The sequence below is a fragment of the Rhinolophus hipposideros genome (assembly GCF_964194185.1).
Source record: "Rhinolophus hipposideros genome assembly, chromosome: 18".
Classification (NCBI taxonomy): Eukaryota; Metazoa; Chordata; class Mammalia; order Chiroptera; family Rhinolophidae; genus Rhinolophus; species Rhinolophus hipposideros.
Genome location: NC_138064.1, coordinates 6,144,332 through 6,169,085, shown reverse-complemented (window position 1 = coordinate 6,169,085; position 24,754 = coordinate 6,144,332).

Here is a 24,754-nt window from a genome sequence, read left to right as displayed (position 1 = left end):
AGTCCACGAACCCCTAAACCTGGACAACTCGATCTTGCATATCGATCCCCATACAAATAAAAGCAAGTCAGGGTTTACACATCGATGTCGATGGCACATAATTATTAAAGTGAATGTTTGGTGCTAGGAAAGTTCTTAAATAAGTTATGAAATAGTCAAACTATGGAATATATCACACTCATTTTAAGTAGGTGAATTAGAGCTATGCCAGTTGACTTGGAGGGCTTGCCAGAAAATATTTATGAGTGAGAAGAGTACACTGTAGAAAAGTATGTATACAGTATGATACCAATTTTGGAGAATCAGTGAAAACACTGATTGTATCTACTTAAAATTTTTGCCAGAAGTTGCAGATTCTTTTTATAGTATGATTTTATTATGGCAAAATAAACAACTGAGCAAAGGAAATTTTAAAAAGTTCCCTGTGTAGTGTAGAGATGCCTGTATGTTTGAATAAGCAAGTTGAGATGTTTGGGTAGATACACACAAGATTGTTAACATAGCTTCACTAACTAGGTCCATCCATGCTGTGGCAGATGGCAAGATTCCGTTCTTTCTTTATGGCTGGGTAATATTCCATTGTGCCAATTCTTTATCTGGTCATCCATTGATGAATACTTAGGTTGCTTCCGTATCTTCATTATTGTAAATAACGCTAGAGTGAACATATGAATGCACATGTCCCTTTAAAGCAGTGTTTTTGGTTTCTTCAGATAAATACCCAGAAGTGGGATTATGGGGTCCATCTTTGTCTCTTATTACAGCATTTGTTTTAAAGTCTGTTTTGTCTGGTATAAGTATTGCTACCCCAGGTTTTGTTTGTTTATTTCCACTTTCATGAAATATCTTTTTCCATCCCTCTACTTTCAGTCTCTGTGTGTCTTTTGATCTGAAGTGAGTCTCTTGTAGGCAGCATAAAAAGTCAGACAATTAAGTTTGTGAACTTTCCACCCTGCACTGACTACAATGGAAAGTTCACAAACCTAACTGTCCAACCTTATGTGAGGGTCAGTGTCAGCTGGGTATTACATTTATCAGGGTAATCACCTCACAAGTCATAGAAATGTCTAATCCCTATGTTGTATACCTGTTAACTGCAATTGAAAAATAAACAAAAACATTTTCAAAACCAACCTAACATAAATAGAATGTGCAACTTAAAAAAAAATGAGTTGACTCAGAAGATGGGATGGGAAGGAGGCATGGAACAGATGATAAGCTTTCTTTTTTTTTAATACACGTTTGTATTTCTTCACTGCTTTATGTTATATTAAAGTAGTAGTTTGAACAAATTAACTATACAAGCTCTGAGGAAAAAAGAACACTGATATACTACTATACAGATTTGGCTCAGTAGGTCAGCCTGGATGCGGTGAGAATAACAGTCAGTGTTGCAGGAATGAGGGATGTAATATAGGAATTAAGTGTTGCACAGCTGTGGGAGTAGCTGAGGGACTGACGCTCTGCAAGGCCGTATCCGGAAGATCACAGAAAATCACTAGCCAATTCAGCGAAGGCGCTAAGTCATTTCCCATGATCCCCCCATGAAAAGTGTTGCTTATTTCACTTCCGCCTTATCTTATCACTAAGTCCTGTCAGTCACAAACCTGGTTAGTCATCGTTCCAACATGAACCAAGGTGACAGAGCACTGTCCACCTGGTTGTCAACGTGGCATTCATATAAACCTTTTCAACTTTCAAATCAAGATAATAACCACATCACGCTTATGACTAACATTAGACAGAGAGAGAACACACACACACACACACACACACACACACACACACAAACACATATTGCTGTCATAGTCTTTAGTCCTTATTTCTGCATGTGGTGACATGGCCATAACCTATTTTATCTTCCTTTGTCTACCCCCCATGCCATCTCTCCTTTGTTCTCATCAAGTAACTGAATTGTTCGCAGTTCTTTGATTACTTGGTTACCCAAACTTTTATTCCAGAGGTGGTCTATGCCATTAGCAGTCCTGCTTATGTTATAGTTTTCTATTCAGTTTTGTCACAGGAGTATTAAGAGGTGCCCTAGGAAATCTCCTGAATTCTGAGTATGTTGTTATCTGCATAACAAATTACTCTAAAACCTAGCAGTTTAAAACAACACATATTTGTCATCTCATAGTTTCTGCATGTTAGGAATCTAGGAATGGCTTAGCTGGATGTTTTGCTTCAGTGTCTCTCACAGCCTGTAATAAAAGTAGTTAGCTCCAGGCTCCATTGGGGAAGGAGCCCCTTCCAAGCTCAGGTGGTTGTTGTCAAGATTCAGTTCTTTATGAGCCGTTGCACTGAGGGCCTCGGTTCCTTATTGGTTGTTGGCCAAGGGCTTCTCTCAGTTCCTTGCCAAGCAAGCAGAGCTTCAGCTCAAACTCTGTGAGCTGATAAGACAATAGAGAGCCTGAGACAGAAGTTGCAATATTTTGTAACCTCATCATGAAGGACCATCACATCCTGTGAGGAACTGACTCCATTGGTGTCTTCCACTGGTTACAAGCATGTCACTGACTTCAGTCAACCCGCAAAAGGAGTGGATGGCACAAAGGCATAAATATAATATCAAAAGGGGGGATCATTGGGGTGGCCATAGCAGTCTGCCTGCCACATGGGCTGTACCTCTTTCTGCCACCATTGTGTATGACCAATCAAATTGCACCCAGTCATTAGAGTCACCATGTTAGTGTCTGTTAATTCCATTACATGCGGAACTCAAAGTGACTAGGTAGCATTCTCAACTTTTAGTTTAATGGAACCATCGTTTTATCTTTTTGTGGAATCGTTACTCCTTTGGAAACTAAGATCTCTAAACCAGCAGAAACCTTTTGAGCATGGAAGGCAAATTGAAACCCATCTTACATGTTGTCATGCAGGGTGTGACACAGGGTCTCAGCTCCCAGTCCCCACATAAGAACGCAGGACATGGTGAGGCCAAAAAGGAACACCCATGGAGCCATAGATAGGGGAGTCATACCACTATATTCTTGCTTGCTAGCCCCCACTTGCTGCTAGCATAGCCACGACAGTTATATTAGTGGCCAATGGCTCACTGCTTACAGCTCACGGCCAACTAGCCACAGTTGATGGCCATCCAATCACAGTTGATGGTCATTTACTACCCGAGTGAACACCTTTCCACGTGAGGGCAAGAGCCTGGAAACTGCACTCCTGGCTCTGTCCCCACACATGTCTTTTCCAGTAAATGTAAATTGCTGTCCTTTTCATAAAAGAAGTGCAATTAAGCTGCCATCATACAGCTGTCTGGCGACCCCGCAGGATACTGTTATATGAGGAGTTCGTGGTTTGTCTCTATTATTGACAGCGCGGGAAGTCGGCATCCATATAGCCAGCTCAACCTCGTTAAGTGGACGCCCGTGCTGCTGATTCTATCTATTCCACCTGTGCTTTTTAGAACCAGGAAGATGACCAGAGAGTGGCTTGGGGGACCCACTACAGATGGTTAGACATCCACATTCATCACCGGGCTCTCACAGTCCCTTTTCTGAAGTGAATCCCTGTGCCATTTTGTGTCCCCAAGAAGTGGTGTAAGCTTAGAGCTGGTGTCCAGAATCCCTAAGATGTTTATTTCTTTCCCTAAAGTACGCATGCTGCGGGTTCTTTTGTCAAAGGCTAAATGAATAATGTACATGACACATTTTCAGCAGTGTAGCAGTATCCTTCCTCAAGGGTGTGAAGTCCTCTGCACGTAAGGTGCTCTAAGTCTGCAGACCACTGAAATCCAGGAGTGGAGAAGGACACGAGTCTGTTGCAGCCATGCAGGTCAGGCCTCCATGCACCAGACCTAAAGGTTTTTGCTCATGCAAATCAAGGAGATTTGACTTAGTTGGCTGTTCATCTGACTTAGTCCCACAGATATGATTACTGAGCCACCAAGATGTCTGTCTAACTGTGTGACTTGCTTTATCCCCATGACCCGTTATGGTAACCATGCCCACCTAGACTCTGGTAGTTAAGTAAACGCCAGCAGCACTCACGTGCTTCCTGCCACTTTAGTGTCCCATCATCCCATTGTTTTCTGGGAGTCCATTGCACGGATAACCTCTCCCACTGTCACTTCTGACATGCAAAGAATAGACATTAAAGTCTTTCGGGGTTGCTTGTTTCCCCCTCGTGACTGTAGTTCTGAAGAACCTGGAGAAGGGGGTGGGTGATAGCAGAGGCACACAGTCAACCCATCCCTATTTCCATAAGTCTTCTTCAATCAATCGTTCCTACCACCGGGACAAGGTACAGTCACCCAACCACACAAGCCGGTACAGCTATTGCCACTAGTTCAGGGTAGAAGCTGAATCCAACATCGCTCATTAGTGATCCATATAAATAAACCCAGCTGACTCCAACAGTGTATTCCCGCCCTCCTGTTCTAACGTGCTTAGAATCCAACCCTGAAGATATGCCCCCAGTTTACACTGAAATGAAATTATCAAAATAAAATTGAAAGTCTCTTGTTAAAATATTGCAATTCTTTCAGTGTGTATAGTATTTTCTCCAGAGTCAGACTTGGCGTTTTTTTTTCAAGGTTTGATTCCAGTGAAAGGTTCAGAATCAATGAGAGGTGATAGAGTGGTTCTTTGTAAGAACCAGCATTGTGTCACAAGGCTACAGGTTATGTAGTAAGAGAAGGTGAATCTACTCAGGGGAGACACCTACTAAGTGGAATTTGGGGGTTTGAGGTCCTCAGCTTCATTGGCATCTATCCAGATATCTCTGTCTCTGTATTTTGGATTGCATTCCTTCCTAATTAGTGTCATACATGTTCCTTAGGAGACCTTAAGAAGTTACTTTTTTTTTTTCTTTTTTTACATTTTAGTTCAGTCACTCACAGTTTCAGATTTTAGATTTGGTTCCCAAAAATTTCAAACCTGCAACTAAAAGCAATAGGTAATCTGTTAGGATAGTCCTAGATGTCCCTGTTTTGTTTTTTTTCAGTGCAGTTAAAATAGCCCACCATCTCCTCACATTCCCAATCCTTATATTTCATATCATAATGATAATGTTGGTTTATTTCGTTTTATTTTTAGGTAGGTCACCCAAAGCTATAGGTACCTGACTCCAGGTGACTCTTGGTGATAATTTAAGAAACAATTTTATATGTATATATCATGCTCTATATCCTACTTACCGCTGCCGATGAGGTCACTAATGTTTTTAAGTCTAATTACATTATAGAACTAATTCCAGGTTCCCATCTTTAATTTTCTGTTTTCAGTACCAAAAGCTGTTATCAGTCCGGGTTTGCTCGGGAGAAGCGAGCCCCTCCAAGTATTTCAGGAATAAGTGGTTTAACATTAAAATTAGGGTTTATACACATTTGCTGTGTAGCTGGGTAGAGATTTGTCTGCAAGGCTGCAGCTAGAGGATGAGACAGACTCTCATTAATCACTTGATTCTGAGCAGTGGCACTGGCCTGACTGAAAAATCTTGCAGGATGTTCGTGCAGGGTGCACAGGAAACCTCACAGTGGGAGCTCATGAAGAGGTCTGAGGAAGCGTGGCAGTGAATGAAATCCTCGCGTTTGATTCCCATGGCCGCCCAAGAATAATGGCTTCACTGCGCCTTCCAAATAGTTAGTGAGGCCTTCTCACTGGCCAACTCCAACTTAAACCACATGGGGAAGAAGATTCTGTGAAACATCTCCCAGACTTGAATGGAAGTAGTGGCACTTGTGTAGGATTGTCAACAGACAATCCAGAACAACCTCGTCCTTTTCTGTCTCTAATAATGGTTTTTCAAAGGTCCAAACTCTTAAAAGGCCAGTCATTCTTAGAAACCCTCTATCGTAGTGTATGGAATTCAACCACCATTTTTCGAGTGCTCCGTGTCTGACATTATACTAAATATGAGGATACAAAGAGGAACAAGTCCCATTTTTGAAGCTCTCACAGGCTAGCAGGGAAGAGATATATGGCAACACAAAGTGGTGTTTATTTGAAGGCTACTTCAGTGATGGTGTAATTCAAGGTAAAGTGAGGAATAATGCGTTTTTGTCAGGTGAGCTAAGTGGAGGTCATCCTAAGAAAAAAGAATAGGATGTGTTCCAAGAAAAGGCATATGTTCCAAAGATTAAAACCTTAGAAGAAGTTCAAGTGAATTTGTATGGCTAGAAATTAGAATTCCAAGAGATCATAAGTGAGATTAAGTTGGAAAAAGCAAGCAGAGGTAAAGTCAGGAGGAACCTACATAAGAGGTTTAACTGTTTTCTGTAAGAAATTGAAACCAATAAAGAGACTTCAGCCCTGGAGACTTGGTTTATATAAAAATAACTCTTACAGCAATAAAGTGGAAGAATTGGAGCGGGTCAAGGCCAGAAGTAGAAATGTACATTAGAGGCAGTTGTCACAGTCTAGGTACAAATTATATAAATGCTGGGCTAGTTTTTATAAATTATATAAATTCTGTGTACAAATTATATAAATGCTGTGCTAGTTTTAGAGGAGGGAGTGGTTTCAAAAGGAGGTTCCACTTCATTTAGTGATTAATCGGTGGGATCCAGACACGTATAGGGAGAGATGATCCGGCATAAACTTTCTAGTTCTGGCTCGATTGACCACATAAAGAGGTAAAGGCCATTAGTGAAAATAGAAGTTAAAGCTAAGCGTGTTCTTTGTAAGGACTAAACTATGGAGAAATACCGTAATCCATTTTGTAACTTTGAAACGGAACTATTTTTGTTTTTAATTACAAAGTGTACAAAATGTTCCTATATCTCCATGGTATGTAAAAGAAGCATACTTTAGCAATGTCAAAATAAGAAATGCAATGTATGTGCCATGCATGACCTCTCATATCGGTCCATTGAAAAGCCTTGTAAATAGTATACTGTGCATGTCAGGAAATGTAAGCAACCATGTAGGAAAATTGTGGAATTTAATCAGAGCCATTCACTTTATGCAAGTCAAGGCATATTATATTCTTAATTTCCTCTCTCTCTCTCTCTCCTTCTGCTTCTTCCTCTTCCTCCTCCTCCTCCTCCTCCTCCTCCTCCTCCTCCTTCTCCTTCTCCTTCTTCCTCATTTAATTTGTAAATTCTGAGTTCATAGTCCATGTCTTTGTCGTAGTTTTCTTGCCACAGTAACTCATAGTTCTGTTCATAAGTACAGTGTCTGAATAAATAAAATGATCATTTAATTAACAAATTGATCAAATGAAAACAACTGTACTATCACAAAGTAATAATTACAGCAATAGATTAAGGTCAGGAGACCTGGGTCCTGAACTCAGTTCTGTCACTCAGGCAGGTGACCTAGTTCTCTTTTAGCCTAAGTTACATTTCTGAAGGATTGATTACTTCTACTTTTGCACTTATATGACTATATTTTAATGTATTTAAATGTAGGGTAAGGTAATTTAAATGTATTTAAGGTAATTTAAAAGTAATGTATTTAAATATCGGGTAAATATAAGGTAAGGGGTAGGGTTTGCTACCTAATCTTTTTTTGTATTCCCAACAGTTAATCCAGTATCATGTGTGTGGTAGATTCTTAATTAATAACAGTTGGAAGATTAAATAATTGATTAATTATCAGAAGTGCGAAGGAAGGTTAAGGTCTGGCAGGTGGATGGAAACAAAATCCAGACAGAGAGCTGAGATTTGAACGAGCAGTAATAAATCAGTGATAAAGCCAGGGGTAAGTTGGGAAGAGGAAAAGGGAAGAGCAGACACAGGAAGACCTGTGTTTTCAGTTGATCTGCTCAACAGGAACCTCTTCGAATTTGCATCAGGGTGCATATGCCCTGCCCCTAATGGTACCAAAACACCCCCCAAATCCATAATAAATCACTGGTGTCAGTTCTGACTGCATAAAGTGTTCCAGGTTTCTCTAATGTTTGTCTTATTTATCATATGGCAAGCTCTGCAAACGAATGCTAGAGAGGATACTGAATGATTTTCAGTAACTTTATACATCACCTCTAACATAATTTAATACTGAAGGCATTCTTCTTGAAGGGTCCACGGAGAAATAAGAGGCTCATACGTATGCATTGACCTGCTACCATGGGGTATCACCCCTTGATCTTTGTACGAAAACTTTTTTCTAATTCCCATGCCTTAGAGACATAATGAATAAATGACTGATTAAAAATGTTCTTACTGAATTTATGCACTTCGTGAAAAACTAGCGAGGTTAACATTTTAGAGGCTGTGGTATATGTGCTGTTTTAGAGACTCTTTATGTAGGGTTGATTTGCAAACATTATTCTCTTGGGTTTCTCCTATGTATCTAGTTTTCTCAGTCTTTCATTTTGATTGAAAAAAATAGGACAGTTTTGAACCAGGGAAATATATCCGGATGTCGTCAGATATTTAAGCCAATGTGTGACTTGGTGGTAGATGAGATGGTAAAGATGCTTTAGAACTTGTTTATTGAATTCCTGTTCCTATTTAAAATCAGGAATATTTGAACTGGGAAAATCCTAGTGGCCTAACTTCCCACTTCATACAGACAGCCCTTGTCTGTCCTCTGCTTGAACATTTTCCATGAATGGAGCTAGAAAAGATGGGGCCACTTGTTTGCTATCTGTTCTACTGCGTCATCGAACAGCTGTAATTCTCAGAAACTTACCCTTATTTTGAACTGAAATTCTGCCTTACTGATCTATCACTTTAGATTCCTTCTCATCTCTCTTCTTCTAACCTGAGGTATTGGGCAATATTCTCAAAACAACTTGTTTTTTACTAGGTCAGAATAGTTCTATCTTGAGTTTTATTTCTTTCAGACTAATTAGTTCCAGTTCTTCCAACCATTCTGTATACCATCTAATTTCCTAGAAACCCCACTCTTGTTTCTATTCCTCTTGCCAGTTTTCACTTTTGCAAAAAACCTGTAGAAAGACTGCCTGTGTTTGAATTACCATTCCTTACTGTGTGACTTCAGACAGTTATTTCATATCTCTGTATCTCAGTTTAGTTATTACACATAAAGCATTAATTTATTCCACATATATTTATGCAGCACCTCCCATTTACCACACCATTTTCTAGGTGATTGAGAAACATCAGGGACCAAAACAAAGTTCTTTGACCTCATGGAAATTACATCCATCCTTATGACTGTTCCTGGCATATGATATTAGTTATGTGCATGTCCATTTGTGTGTGAATGTAACATCCACAGTAGTCAAAATATATTAGACACACATTCACTAGTGCTGAATGCATCAGGAATATTACCTTCTTAAAATTGGATGGATATTTCTTTTAAAGCAGCATAACATTGCTTTAGTAGCTGGGTTAATCATTGTCCTTGTGAAGACTAAGATTAGCTGATGCCTTCAGTTATTTATCTATTTTTTTTTTAAATAACACTGAGTGCTGTTATTAGTAAATATAAACACTCAGCAGTGTGGGGAGTACAAAAATACAGAGAGGACTAGAACTCATCTTTTGTGTACTTGCATGGGGATCAAGTTTTCTGCCCTGGCCTCTACCTTACTGTGTGTTCTTCTTTATGTCTGCTTGCCTTTCATCCTCCTGCCCACTCCCCCAGCCTAGTGGTGGGCTGGGGTCACATGTTCCTGCTGTCCAGCTGATTGGTAAAAATTCAGGAATTTTGCAAATGGTTCAAAGCTAAGGTTGGTAACTTAAAAATGGCCACAAAGAGAGTATTTATACCCCAGAAATCAGCACGCCCTACACATCTACAGTTTTTTTGAGCTAGCTTACCAGCGTACTGGTCCAACCCAAAAGTACCTGGCCAGTGTCTCATTATTGTGTGTTTTAGTTGGCAATTGAGTTTTGATTGAATCTTTGCTAATAATTAGACTTCCAGCTGCCACACGTGGAACTGGCCTTTCCATCATAGTATATTTGTATTTTAATGCAGGATTTTTTTTTTTATTTTTATAAAGATAAAAAACAAAAACCACAACAAAAAATATCTTCAAAATATACAGGGAAAAAGGTTGTGATGGTGAGAAGGAGTTCTTATAAAGTTTCATGAGGACAGGACTGTTTTTTGTCTCTGACGTATCTCAACCCCTTAGAAGATTGTGGTACATGCTAGGTGTTCAGTAAATATTTATGGAAGCAATGAATGCTTTGCTTCTGATACCTAAACTGAAGCACAGAGTGGTTGAATAACTGCCTGAGGTCGTGCAGCTAGGAGCGAGTGGAGCTGGAGTTCCAACACAGGCAGCCTTTAAAGATCTTCTGTTTCTCGAAACTAAAGGAATTAAAACAGCTGGCCTGTGATTTATTCACTGCCATCCAAGGAAGGAAAGAAAAGGAGGTGGGCAACCCCATCAGATCTCCTTGTCAAATGGAAAGTAGAATATGCAGAGTAACAATATTATCCAAGAGGAAGAGACCTTATCTGCTTAATATCCCTAAAAGGATGCTGCTTTCAGAACAGCCTCTGGGGTATGGGGCGGGGGGAGGCATGTCTATAAACAATTTAATTAATATGTTTTAAAATTAATGAATACATGTGGGGTATAGTGACATACTGATGATAATTTAGAGTAACAGACAGAACAGTGGTCCTGAATTATCTGTTTCTTTCCCAGTCCGAGCTCGTGATTCTTCCCGGTATCTAGTTGACATCTCCTTTTGATCAGGCCCAGGACCGCATTTGTCATGGTCCTTCTTTTCAATTGTCCCCTTTTCAAAAGGCTAATTTCATATTTCCAACACAAGAACAAGGTAGCGATACTGGCATTCCAATGCCGTAGATCTTCCAACTTTATTCATATTGAAAATCCTTAGTTTTATAGTCTCTTTTATAGTCATTACTTAAAATTGTGTATATTTTTACACTTTTAGAATAGCAATAGCTTTTTTTTTTTTATCCCTTCTAAATAATGTGCCTCTATTTATTCAAAAACAAAGAAGCAAAGGTAGTTTCCCATCAGTTTATGGTGGGTGGAAGATTGCATTTACATTTCGATTGTTGCTCTGGAAACAGGCAATTAGTTATAAACCAGGCCTGCCTGTTGTCATTTATTGATGAAGAACCACTGATATGGAGTCCCTTCTTTTGTAAATTTGAGATAAGCTGTCCTCCCAAAGACATCAAGATAAGATGAATCAATGCCCATTGTCATTTTGACAGGCCATACTCTCCTGTTAGTTTATACCTCTGCTCTAGGAGAGAAAACTATCAGATACTTTCGCTGATAATGATGGAGAGAAGGAGTTGGCTGGGTGTCTGAGGACAGACAGCCTGTCAGGGCAGGGTGGGAAGGGAATCGCCCTGGTCTAATGAATGCCATCGCCCTGCAGGGGGAGCCATGATGACAGCTGATCCCTCCCCTGCAATTTGAAGTCTTGCTAAGGGCCTGACTGGTGCTTCTCAGACCTGCCAACAAGGATTCCTCGTGATCTCTCAGTCCAGTAAGGTACTGTGAGCTATTTTTATATGGCTGTTTTCGGGACTTTACTCTTATTTTGAGGTGACCCTGTTCCATGGGGGAGGGACTCCAAGGACAATTCAGCTGCTTCCACATGGTTTGGAGAAAAGTCTGCTTCATATTAAAAGCTGAGGAAAAAAAATAAGGATTTTTACTATTGAGACTGAACAACTTAAGACATGGCTCAGGGGGACAGTATTATAATAGATACCACGCAATTAACTGAAAAAAACCTCAAGAATGCTTGTCTTGCGGGGAAGCTTGATGGGTCTCTGCTCCCGCTCCCCACATAAGAACTCAGGATGTGGCTAGGCCAAAAAGGAACATCCACGGAGCCATAGATGGGGGAGTCATAGCACTATATTTTCACTGGAGGCTGGGTTGGACACACAGGAAGCAACTTGCTGTCCACTTCTCTGCAATCTGCAACCCGCACTCCACCGTGCTAACTGCAGTCCGTGCTTGCCAGCCACCATCTTCTTTCTAGCCCCCATTTTTCTGTTAGCGTAGCCACGGCAGTTATATTAGTGGCCAATGGCTCACTGGTTAAAGCTGACAACCAGCTAGCCACAGCTGATGGCCATCCAATACCAACTGATGGTCATTTACTACCTGAGTGAGCACCTTTCCACCTGAGGGCAAGAGCCTGGAAACTGCACTCCTGGTTCTGTCCCCACAATGCTTTCAGTTTTTTACTAATACATGTGAAGCCCAGCTCAAGGCCTAAATCTCACAAAATAGCCCTGTGTCCTCCTTCTTGTTGAGAAGTCAGCTAACTCTGAGCCTGGGTGAGAAACAAACACCATTCTCTCCCTGATTTTCCTAACTCTCTTCAACCCTTCTTGTGTCAGAAAATATCTAATATTTTCTATTCATCATTACATTGAAGAAATGCCAATGTCTTTTCACAGACTTAATCTTCAGAACCAATGTGTCAGAACCGTGCAACTGATTGTTTTGTTCTTAAGTCTGAGTTTTTTAATCTTAAAGAAAAGTTAATTTTAAAATTAACAATTAAAACCAATAAAAGAAGGATAAATAGTAACCAAAAATCATAGTGAAAGAATTTTAGGTGAGACACGGGCTATTTTACTTACACAAAATAAAGAGCAGGATCATGAGGGATTATTAGAATGATTAAAGATTCCAAAAACTTACATAATTATTTGAAATCTTTCTCAGTAGAACAGAAATGTTGGTATATTTAACTTGCAAAATAACCTGGATTTTTCCACTTTAAAGTCTAAATGGAATAATATGTGATAAGATGGAATAGTAAGTGACAGTGCCTTGTCCAGCGTCTGGAACGTAGTAAGTGCTGCGTAAATGTTGATATATGAAAGATGGCCTCCAACTTCTGCTCTTTTGGCTAAAGGTAAAATCCTAAACAAGCATGATGTGTGTACTGCCCGATTTTTCTTTGTATTGCTATTCTGATGATGTTATAGGACCAAAATGGCAAGGAGATTGAGAACCCAAGATCATTTTCATTGCTGTTGTGGTGTTTTCAAGTAATACGGATCATTGCATTGTCAGTACGTCTATGGCTTCGGCGCCCATTGTGAATACTGACTTTGTAGATTGAGCTCGTCACAATCAATTTTGTATCCCATGGCCTGCTGGGCTCAGTTAGCATGGACATGGCTCATGGAGTGGAAAGTCTTTCAGAGGCTGATGTAAGGTTAGAGAAAGCAGAGAGATTTACAGTACAAGTGTGCTGAGGTCATTTCTGTTCTACATTACTCTCTTTCTCACTTAGGGAAAAAATAAGCTCTAAAGAAGTAGCCCAGAATTTGTTTTCATAGTCTTTTGGAGAATTACTAAATGTGATCAATTTATTATTTATTTTTTTACTTCCACCGGTAAACCCCATTGGAAGGAGATGTTTTGTACAAAAATGTAATCCTTTAAACTACACACTTATTTACCAAATTAGAAATCATTCTGACAAACAATTCCTCTGATTTTTTTTCCTTTAGATTATTAATATATATTGATTATGGTTTTCTGAACTTAGATTTTATTTGGCTTTAATATTTGATCGCGTAGAGAAAGAAAACAGCCCTTCTAAATTATTCATCTTGGTTGATAAGAGTGAGCACTGCACATTGGGTTGGCTCCTGAAAATCCATTAGTCTATTGTGAAATATATAATTATAGACTATTATAAAAATAAGACATTTTTATTACACATATGCATTTGACAATCTGCAATTAGCTTAGACTCTCTAATTAACATATGTTCTACTTAATGATGAATGATTATAGATTATCATTTAATCGTGGATTATTTCAAATATTCATCTTTTTTTGTGAATCTTAGAATAAAAACAAGCATTTGTCAAGAGCAAGAAGAGTGTGCTTTCCTGTTTTGTGTTTGTCCAGTACTGAGAATTATTCTGAAATAAGTGGTAATAAAATAGCTTTCCTTTCAGTAAATTGCTGAATATTTTTTACTGTATATGTCCTGCTATCATATTTATGAATGCTGTTGTTTTTTTCTATGAGTTATTCATGAGTAATTTTTCACATAAAGAATAATCAATAGCATAGGGAACTATAGAAGCCGCTGTGAGTTGCATTAATTGAATACTGTTTTTTTCCTGAGTAGTCATTCTACACCCTTGGATTTCATCAATCTACCCTAATCAGCATATATTTGTATAATTAGGTTACAGAACAAATTATACTTTTTAATGTAATAGTACCTGACCATCTTTGAATGGTTCTATACAGAGGGTGCCAAAAAAATATATACACATTTTAAGACAGTAAAAGTGTATTAAAATTGTAATAATATATACCGATAACAAAAGATGAATACATGTCATGTTTGAGAAATACAGGAGGTAATTAAAGCGGTTACCATCAGCATCCAGACACTTCTGATTATGGTGAACTAGTACTTGAGCAACGTTGACCAAAGTGTCCATTTGTCTACATTTTTTGGCAACTCCCGGTGTGTGTGTGTGTGTGTGTGTATGTGTGTGTGTGGTAGGCTTGTTATATTTCATAGATAAATTTCTATATTTAGAAAAATAATATATAAACAGGAAAACCATGAAGCATAAGAATCCATGTCTTCCTCTATATGCCAAATGAAACTGCCGTCAAAATACAAAGCCTGTGAAATGATCGTGTTTTTCTTTTTCTTTCTGTACATCCAGTTGAATGGGATTAATGAATTAATATTTCTAAGATCAGAATCTCTTTATTGAGTTTTATAAGCAAGGGAAAGATATTTAGTAACTCCTTGAAACATCTTTCTTGGTATTTATGGTTTAATTTCTTGACAGAATGCATTGCTTAAAAAAAAAAACAAGTCCACATATCACAAAATATAAGTAGATATAAGTAGGACTGTAATTAAGTTTGGGCTGTGTATGTTTACTGACAGTATCTAATGCCCTAAAGCGGATTAAAAAGGGGGTGGAACTAGAGTGATGTGCGGTGGCTATATTTGCAATAAAACTGCTCTAGATAAGTGTACTGCTTCTCTATTTGTTCTGATGAATCCCTAACTAGAATGCTAGGTGAATAGCATGTATTGAGCAACTTATTGTGGCAGACAGAATGCTGCCCCCCGAGATGTCCACATCCTAATCCTTTGGACCTGTAAATATGCTACTATATAAGCAGCAGGAATTTTGCAGATGTGATTAAGTTTAGGTAGTTTGAGATGAGGAGATTATCCTCAGCTTCTGTGGTGCGCCCAATGAAATCACAAGGATCTTTATAAAGGGGAGTAGGAAGTAGAAGAGAGTCAGAGGGAGATGTTACTAGGGAAGAATGGTCAAGAAATACCTGTGCTTGGCTTTGAAGATCCTTAGAAGCACAGGGTTCTTTCTAGATTCTGGGAAATGCAAGGAAAAGAATTCACATCCAGAACATCCAAAAAAGCAATGCAGTCTGTCCACACCTGGCTTGTAGCTCAGGGAGAGCCAGGCTAGACTTCTAAACTACTCACTGTTTTCCTACTGGGTTAGATAAAATAAGTTGGGGTTGTTTTAAGCCACCAAGTTTATGGTAACCTGTTACAGCAATAGAAAACTAACTCACATGAACCATAATATTGTGACAACTACGAGTACTAATAAAATAACTGATAGTTATTGACCTCTTATCTGTCTTCAGCATTGGAATGTTGCAAAACTTCATTTAAATCTCACAGCAAATTTACTGGGTTGGTACTATTGTTAGCTCCATTTTAGAGATGTGAAAAGTGAGACCTCAGTTAAAAAGTAAGTAAACAGGTAGTGCATTCGCATCCAGTATGTCTGACCTCAGTGACTTCTCTCTGAACCACTTTCTAGGACCTTCCTGTCTGGGTAGTGATGGGTGAAAGCAGAATCTTCTTTTAGTTCAATTCTGGTTACTGAAAACCTGTCCAAAAGATTTTCTAAATTTAATATTAAAAGTGTAATAAATGTAAGTTAACCCTTCTTTTATAAATTAGTGTCTTAGAGTACCTCAAGATTATTATTAAACCCACCAATGTCTTAGTGGGTGGAAATGGAGGGTGACAAATAGCAGTCCTAGGTTGATTCGAAACTGACTCTAGGGTGTAATTGAGTTTTAAGCCTCAAAAAAAAAAAAAAAAAAAAAAAGATCCTTTTCTTGTCCCATATGAATCAAAGAAATTATGTCACTTAATCAAGTTGTATATTATTTAGATTTCCATCATCCAAGACTGAATATTTTGATTAAGGTAAAGATTTTCTTTTTATGCTATACCTGAATCCATCCTGCCTGCTTTTACTCCCTTATTAATTTATAATAAGAAAAATGTAGTCTGTAACATATTTATCTGAGAACAATTAAGCCATATTTATTTAAAATATATCAGGTATCTATATTTCTAGCAAATCTGTCTTCATAGGAATTTTACCTTTACTTAACTCCTCCTATATTTTCCTTAAAATCTTTACATTGTTAATCCTTCCAAAATTTGCCATGTTTACCTACTTTCCATTTGCCTGCTGAATCTGATAATCAAATTTACATACTTTTCCTAGTGTCCCCCCCCCCCCCCGGGTTTATATTGTGTACAATTGTAGACTGACATTATTTCTCTTGGACCCGTTTCTTGTTTTCTCTGTACTTTTTAATATCAATATCATTCAACTCCTGATTTTCATTTAGATAATATCTGACGATAACAGCTGTTTCAGTATAAATTATACACAAGGTAGTTTGAAAAGCATCTTGACCACTGCTCCTGGCACACAGGCCAGGCTATTAAGGCTTGTCCATCATTATTCAAATCTTCCTCCACAGTGCCTAAGGGGGTTACTGATTCCAGCTTCCTGACACTCATAGGAAAAATCAAACGAGAAACAAAGCAGGAAAACAACCAATTGCAAAGATCATCTCTTACAAGCTATGGAGTCATGCTAATAATAATAATGATCATAATTCTTATGGGGGGGCACAAGAGCCACAATGCTAATTGTTGGTCATGTCCCCAAGGGTCAAAGATATAGAGAGGTATATAGAACTTTTACATGATTCCTCAGTCAGAATCCTACATCCTCTGCAGGCTTATAAGAGAAAGGAAATTACAGAGAAGATCAAGGCAAGCAAACACACACACACACACACACACACACACACACACACTCACACACCCCTGGGATTTTGATCCCAAATATCTCTGTGGGTCCTCTGGCCCTAATGAGTTGGTTCTCAACGTGTGTCCCCATATCAGCAAACTTCATATCACCTGGGAACTTGTTAAAAATGCAAAAGGTCCAGCTCTAGCTCAGACTCACTGAATCAGAAACTCTGAGGAAGAGGCTCAGGGATTTCTTTTAACCATCCCTCCTGGTGGTTCTCATACAGGCCAATGTCTGAGAGCCAATGAAGTTTCTCGAAGGACTAAAGTCTCATTTAAGCAATGGTTAGGATGTGTCCTTTTCTGTAGAGTACACCCCCGTTCTCTGTTACCCTTCAGAAAGTAGTGTGGCTTTCCAGGGCAGAGAAATAGACCAAAACAAGCAAAAACAAACAAACAGAAAACCCCAAACAAACCTAAAATATAAACATGAACTATAAATTTTAAAAAAAGGCCCTAATGAGAAAGGCCTCGTAGGCAGAAGCACTTTGGACTTCTTTTCACACGGAGAAGTCTATTCCGCAACACAATAGGCCAAAGAGTCCTCCCACCTGGGCCAGGTGGGCAGGCTGAGTGATCACGTCCTGCGGTAGGACATGTGCTAAAACACAGAGAAGGAAGTCAGAAAATGCTGTCGGCTAACTCAGGTTTCCATGCCTGAATGGCCCGCCCTTCACAAAGTTACTACCTTTGAGTGAGCAACAATCAAGCAAAGACTCCAGCTCAGTGCTGCCACTTTCAGGGAGCCCTTTTGTGACTGTCCACCCAGGTAACACTGTACAAGCACAGCACCCCCCCCCCCAAACCCTGCTTGAAGGCTGCAGCTAAAACTTGGAAACTGGATAATTAATGCTTGTTGTGTTGTGTTTACCAGGAAAGAGGACTTTACTTTATTAACTAATTCAATACCTTTATTATGCCCCATGAGACGCTTTCTGGTATGGAAAATTGCAATGGGGTGACAATTCAAAATATGTAAAAATGCTATGCCACAGTCAATGCATATACTAAATTCTTTATTTCCAATTTAAAGAGGTGTACAACTTGTAGTAATAGAACACCCGTTTCTCATTGCTACCACTCAATAAACATGAAACACATATTATCAAATACTAGTGAACAAAGTCTAATTTTTAGCTTTTCAGAGATGCCCGTATGTCTCTGTTTGTCTTTGTCTGGGCTTCCTGTGAACATTTCTCTTCCAGAGGGATGCAAACAGAGCCTTTAGCAGCACCTAGGATGAAACTCTCGCTTGTACCTGACGATAACCTGTGTGTTGACTCGAGACCCAGATAGTTCTCTGGGAGACTCTCACATTTTCAAGGGTAGTGCTAGTTGGTGACTCTCCCTCTGCTTAGAGGATTGCAATAGTTTCCTACTTGGTCTCCCTTGTCGCAGTTTTTACTTTATTCATCCACCTGACTACTGAATAAGTTTTCTTCTAAAGCTTTTTAAAACCTTGACTTTCATCAAATAGTTCATAGCTTTTCATTACCTGTGGGTAAGTCATTAGCAGTTCCTCTTTTATTACGTTGTTCTATCAATATTTGGGGAAACGCAGAAGCATGGTGACACGCTCATCACAGACCTGGGCTCGTCCCAGAAAGTATACAAAAGCCGCAGTATCAATACGGCACATCTTGGAGTATCATTGTTTACTCTATAATAAGAAGTTTAAATAATAAGGTGTACGTTAATTCACATTCACTTTAAAATGAGTCACGAGCCTTTTATGCTTGTACAGGACTGTTTTGAGCTCTGCTCTGATTCTTCTGTAGAAGACTTGCAGGGAATAGACTTTCCATTCTAGCCAGCTGTGGGGACTCTGGCGTCGTCTCCCCTTAAGACTGTCTATATCTTCTTCTGAAAGTTGTATAGCTTCACCTTGCGATTTTCGTTCTATAATGTGTTTTGAATTATTGGAATGGCTTGTTCCAGAATCATTTGTTGCTAATTAGATCAACTTAGTTGATAGTGTGATTCAATAATTTGTACTTAATTACTTTAAAGTTACTATTTCTAACAATTGTTAAGTCAAGAGTGTTGAAGTCACCTTCAAAAATGGTACAAACACATTTGTATTATTCTGTCTTCTTAATGAATTGTACCTTTTAATACTAAGAATTTGCTTCTCCATCCCTGGTCAATTTCTTGGCCTGAAATCTACTTTGTCTTCATTATGATTAGTGTTTCTGTAGTGTAGCTTTGTTTGTCCTTTTACTTTTAAGGTCTGTATAGAACTTTATATTTACAGAGCATTTCTTATAGACAGGCATATATTTTGTTCTTGCTTTAACCTAGTCTAATAATTTCAACCTTTCAATTGGTATGTTTGGTCCATTCACATAGTTATCGTAAAATTTGATACAGTTAAGTGCAAAACAGTATTTGTTTCTAATTCTACCATTTTCTTGGTTCTTTGTCCCTTGTTTCCTAACTTCTCTTGAATTGAGCATTTTTTGTCTTTCGTTTTAAATGAAAGAGAAATTGAAGTGTAAGTTATAGCTGTCTGATTGATTGACTGATTGACTGGTGGTTGTGGAGTTTGCAATACGAGTCTTTACCTTATCAGAGTCTCCCTCAAAATAATGATACCATTTCACATGTGTTAGGTTGGCACAAAAGTAATTGTGGTTTTTGCAATTGGTTTTAACCTTTTAAACTGCAATTACTTTTGCACCAACCTAATATTATAAGAACCTTAGGGAGTTTACTTTTAATTCCCTCTCCATCCATTATGCTATTGTGATATATTTTATTTCTACATATGTTGTAATCTACATATGTTATTATTATCCCATCATCATTTATCTTTTAAAGAAATTTAAAAATGTAAATAAGATGCCATTTATATTTACACATGTAATTGCCATTTCAGAATGGCATGCCATGCTTTATGCAGAATGGCATGTCCATGCTTTATGCAGATCAAAATTCCCATTTGGTGCTATTTTTCTTCTGCCTGAAGAACTTTCTTTCCCATTTCTTACAGTGCATATCTGCTGATAACATATTTTTTCCAGCTTCTATTCGTCTTACAGTGAATTCTCTTTCTCTCTCTCTCTCTCTCTCTCTCTCTCTCTCTCTCTCTCTCTCTCTCTCTCAGCTCAGTATAAAATTCTAGGATAAAATTTTTTTAGCACTTTAAAGAAATTCTATTTTCTTATGGCTAGCCTTGTTTTTGAAGATGTCTCTAAGCCATTGTCATCTGTTTCATATGTATTTAATATGTTGTGTGTGTGTGTGTGTGTGTGTTTCCATGATTGCTTTTAAGATTTTCTCCATTGATTATGGCATGCCTTGGTGTGGTCTATTTCACAGTTCATTTTCTTGCTTTTGGGTCATTTAATTTCTTGGATCTATAGGTTCATAGTTTCATCAAATATGGAAAATCTTTGGACATTATTTCTTCACATAATTTTTCTGCTAATTCCCTTTTTGCATTTAAATTATACATATGTTAAATCATTTTTAATTGTCCCACAAGTCACTATGGCTTTGTTCATTTTTCTTTCAATCACTTTCTCTCTGTGTTTCAGTCGGATATTTTCTATTTCTGTGTCATCATATTTACTTTTTTCATCAGTATATATCTCCTATTAAGTCTATCCAGTGAACGTTTCATATATATCTAGAGTATTCTTTGCACCTTTTATTATAGTTTATGTTTACTTCTAGGGTGCAAACCTTCTGAATTTTCCACTGTCTGCCCTCATGATTCCCGAGGTCTCCCCACTCTGGCTAGTTGGTACTTGAATGCTCCCCAGTGCTGTTTGATCTCTGAGGAGTGTTCATCTTACAGCTCTCCATTAGCTCTTTGCATGGTCTTTAGAATTTCACCCTATGCTTTTATTCGTAAACAGACTTTGGAAAACCCACCATGAAGGGTTCTGAAGTTCTTCTCTATATATTTTCTCCTCTTTGTATTCTTGGAAAATTGCAACTGCCTCAGCAACCCCAAACCTGATCTCTTCCTTAGCTCAGTGGGACCACCCCATGCTGTGCTTGGGTTCCCCCCTCCATGCGCTACAGTACACAATGTTCCTGCAGGACCAAAATACACAGATGGAAGGGTACCCCGTTTGTTTTTCTTCTCTCAGAGATCAGTGTTCAATTTAAAATCAGTTATTTCAGATAGTTTTTTGAGAGTCTTGGCTGTTTTCAGCGGTTGGGCAAAACCAACTTACTTACTTCCATATGGTAGAAGCCTTAGAAAAAGGGTACACAATAACCAGTGAAGAGGATTCTTTCAATGTCTGAAAGTGATATCAGTGCTATGTGAAGGGGGAGCTTTCAAACTATGTTTGGCAACAAACAGAGGAGAAAAAAATAAAATCCTTTCAGATTTGCATTTCTCCAAGTTCAGACTGTTCAGTAGACTAGGAATTAAGGTGAGGATACTTTATAGAAATTCATTTTCTGTTGTTTGCATTTATAAGAGAAAACAATTTGAGCAGAAATAAAAGTGGAATGGCCACCCTGATGTTTTTTTCAAATTTAGGGGAGACTGATACGCAGGTTCTTGGTTTGTATTAGAGGAATCAGCTCCTTCATGCTCTGATTTCATGCTCTGATAAGTTGGATGTGGTTTGTTTCAATGTTTACATCACTTCTGCCAAGTTTCATAATGCCTGTTTGGATGTCTGGTCACATTTTGATGCTCTTTTAACCTTTCTTTATACTTTAGATCCCATAGAGTTATGATTTCTGGGGATTTGGGAGTGAGATCAGTAAAACCACTGGGAAATTTAGAATATTGCTTTTCTGTGGACCATTCCTCCAGGGACAGTGGAATCGATCAAAAAAAAAAAATCCTTACCACCTTTATCTATAAACAGAATGCTCTGAATTGGAATGAATCTTGAGATAATTTAACTAGGACACTGATTCTGGCCTCTGAACTTTTGTCTATGAGACTTGTCTTTCTCCTTCTTTCTGCTTGTTTCAATTGCTACAGTTGTTTCACCTGGTAGGTTTTTCCTGCCCAATTCACTACACACTGATCTCTTTGTCCCCTGAATTCTGGAACCAGGTTACGACTTGCATATAATTAATCATATATCAACTTGTTACATAGTTTTCATATTATTTAATTTATGCAGTGTTCTTATTCCTGTCTTTATGTATATGGAGGTAATTACCATTCATTGTTTGCTTGTTCATTCAGGTATTCATTAGATATCTAATCTGTGCCAGGTACTATGCTAGGAGATAACATACATTTGGGGAAGGAAACAGATATGGTCCCCACTCTCATACAGCATGAGAAATATGTATCAAGCAAAATATATGCAAATGTATAATAATAAATTGTGATATGTCCCTTGATAGCCAGGAACTGCTCTATAAAAGAATATTAGGTGAGACCTAATTAACTTTGAGTGCTTAGGGAAAGTCTCTCTATGAAAAGGAAATCTGAGCTAAGATATGAAGAATGAAAAGTAGTGAAGTAGGCAGAGTATGGGGAAGATATGTCTTTTAGGGTTAGATGTGTCATGGTGTAAAACCATGAGCTGGGAAAGAGCTTGACATAGTGAAGAAAGTGGAAGACAGATTGTGACGAGAGCACAGCTGGTGTTTGTCAGGGAAGGGCTGGGAAAGGAAGGCAGAGGTCAGATCTCTGGGGTCTTGTAGCTGCATTATGGAGTTAATCGTATTCTCATATCTATGGAAGTTGCTTAATCATTATATTCTGAATGAAAATGAGCCAGGAGGAAGAATATAACTTAAAAGGGGAATGACCTAAATCCTCAAGAGAATAAGGTAAAGGGAAAGATGTGCAAAATAGTAGTTTTCAGACTTTATTGTTACTCAGAATAATGTGTGTGCTTATTAAAAATGCATATTTCTGGCCCTTACCTCCAGAGGTTGAGCCATATTTTCTGCATTTTTATAAGTACCCAAGCCATTCTTTCTGATGGAGGTAGCTGTGACTCCATTCTGTGAAATGCAAGTCTAAGCAGTTCATCTTTTTCCTTAAAAAAAAAAAAAAATGGTATGGTAGAAATAAAGCTGAGTGACTACAAGAGGAATAAGTAGAAATATAGACAACTCAACAGAATAAAAGGTAAGGCATTCAGGCACTCAAAGATTTGTTGTACAATGGGATGTGGATCGAGTCCTGAAATATGAAAACTTCAGCTATGAAACTCTAAGTGACAAAGTCCCCATGTGATTTCTCAGCGTCCAGCAAATAGGTGGGAATATGTGCCCCCAGGAAGATAATACCTATGCCTGCTGGAACTCTGCCTACTGCATAGCATCTGTCATGGAGCTGGTGATTTATAAGTGTTGAATGCATGAATGAATATTTTCCCGATACTTTTTATCTGGTTCTATTTTCTCAGTGTACTTATCATATTCTACCTCACAGCTTGGGGAAGAACAAGATGCTGCTAGTTCTGACAATTAATGTATTGCCTCTTGGAATAATTTGAATAAAATAATATCTGGAAGAGGGCAATGATTAACCCTAAACAAATGATCTTTCATCTATATCCTCCTAACACTTCATAAATGTTCCTATTATGTACATACATAAAATAATCACAACAGAATATATGTTTCTCTTTCTAATTGGACTGCCAGCTTCTCAAGGGCAGGAACTGTGCTTTATTTAGCCTCATTATGTGTAGAGTTACCCACCGCATATTCTTTGGTTGGTGTTCAAAGAATTTGTGTTGATAGAGTTGAATTATAATGATATTATAAGTATCTTGGCTCCTCAATTTCGACAATTTTTGAGATTAAAGAACCTTTTCAGTACTTTTCAATACTTGCATTTGTACCCTTTGCCCTTCTCCCAAATCACAATGGGATTCAAGGACACAGAAGTTGATACCACAAGCACCATTCATGGGGAAGGGCAGTGTCCCCAACTCTTGGGTTAGGATTTGGGTTAGTGACAGGTTCGTATAACAGATGCTGGAATGCCACATATGAGTGACCTTGAGTCTCACTGAGTATCTCAGATGAGCTCAGACTAAAAATAGGTTGATTTCTTGACAACTTGGAGCCAACATCAATAGAACAAGCCATTATTAGATGGAGGGAACCTTCTTAGTTTGTTGATTGAAAGCTAAGGAAAATACCTGGGCTGAGAACAGTGAGCTAGATGGTCCAATATTAGGAATAATTTGGGAGTTGGGTCGTCTGAAACCAGAGCTCTAATCTGGTGATGATGACAGTGGAGATGTAGTAAGAGATGTCCAGTGGTGTCCAATGTGTAACTCAGGCGGGTGCCATTGGCCAGTGGAGACCATGTCACGTGTGACTATTGGAGACTGAACCGCGCTGGAAGGCACAGGTAACAGAATCTAGCTCGGCTGGAAGCACTTTGTTAGGTCGCAGGCCACAAACTGTGGCTTGTGTCAGGACCTTGGGTTTAGAAGGGGACTGGAGAACTAGGAAACTAGGCAAATTGAGTTCGAAATTATGCCAAATCAGTGTCTAGAAAGAGACTTCTGGTTAATCTTGCTTCCTTGATGTAATGATCTGAGGGTCACTTTATGTCTGTGTACAGCTACCAAATGGGCATTAAAAAATTCACTTAAACTGCACTTGACGTGATTATATTCTAAGGCTGACCTCACCCAGGTTGAAGCAAGCAGTATTAACTTGCTTGGTTAAGAAACACATCGCCTCAACAGCCTTAGTATGATTTTACAGAAAAGCTTCTCTCTTCTTTGATGCCCCTAAACTTATTCGTGAAGAGCATTTTCAGTTTCTTTTTAAGAACATCTTCAATGGACGATTTTGTGTCAG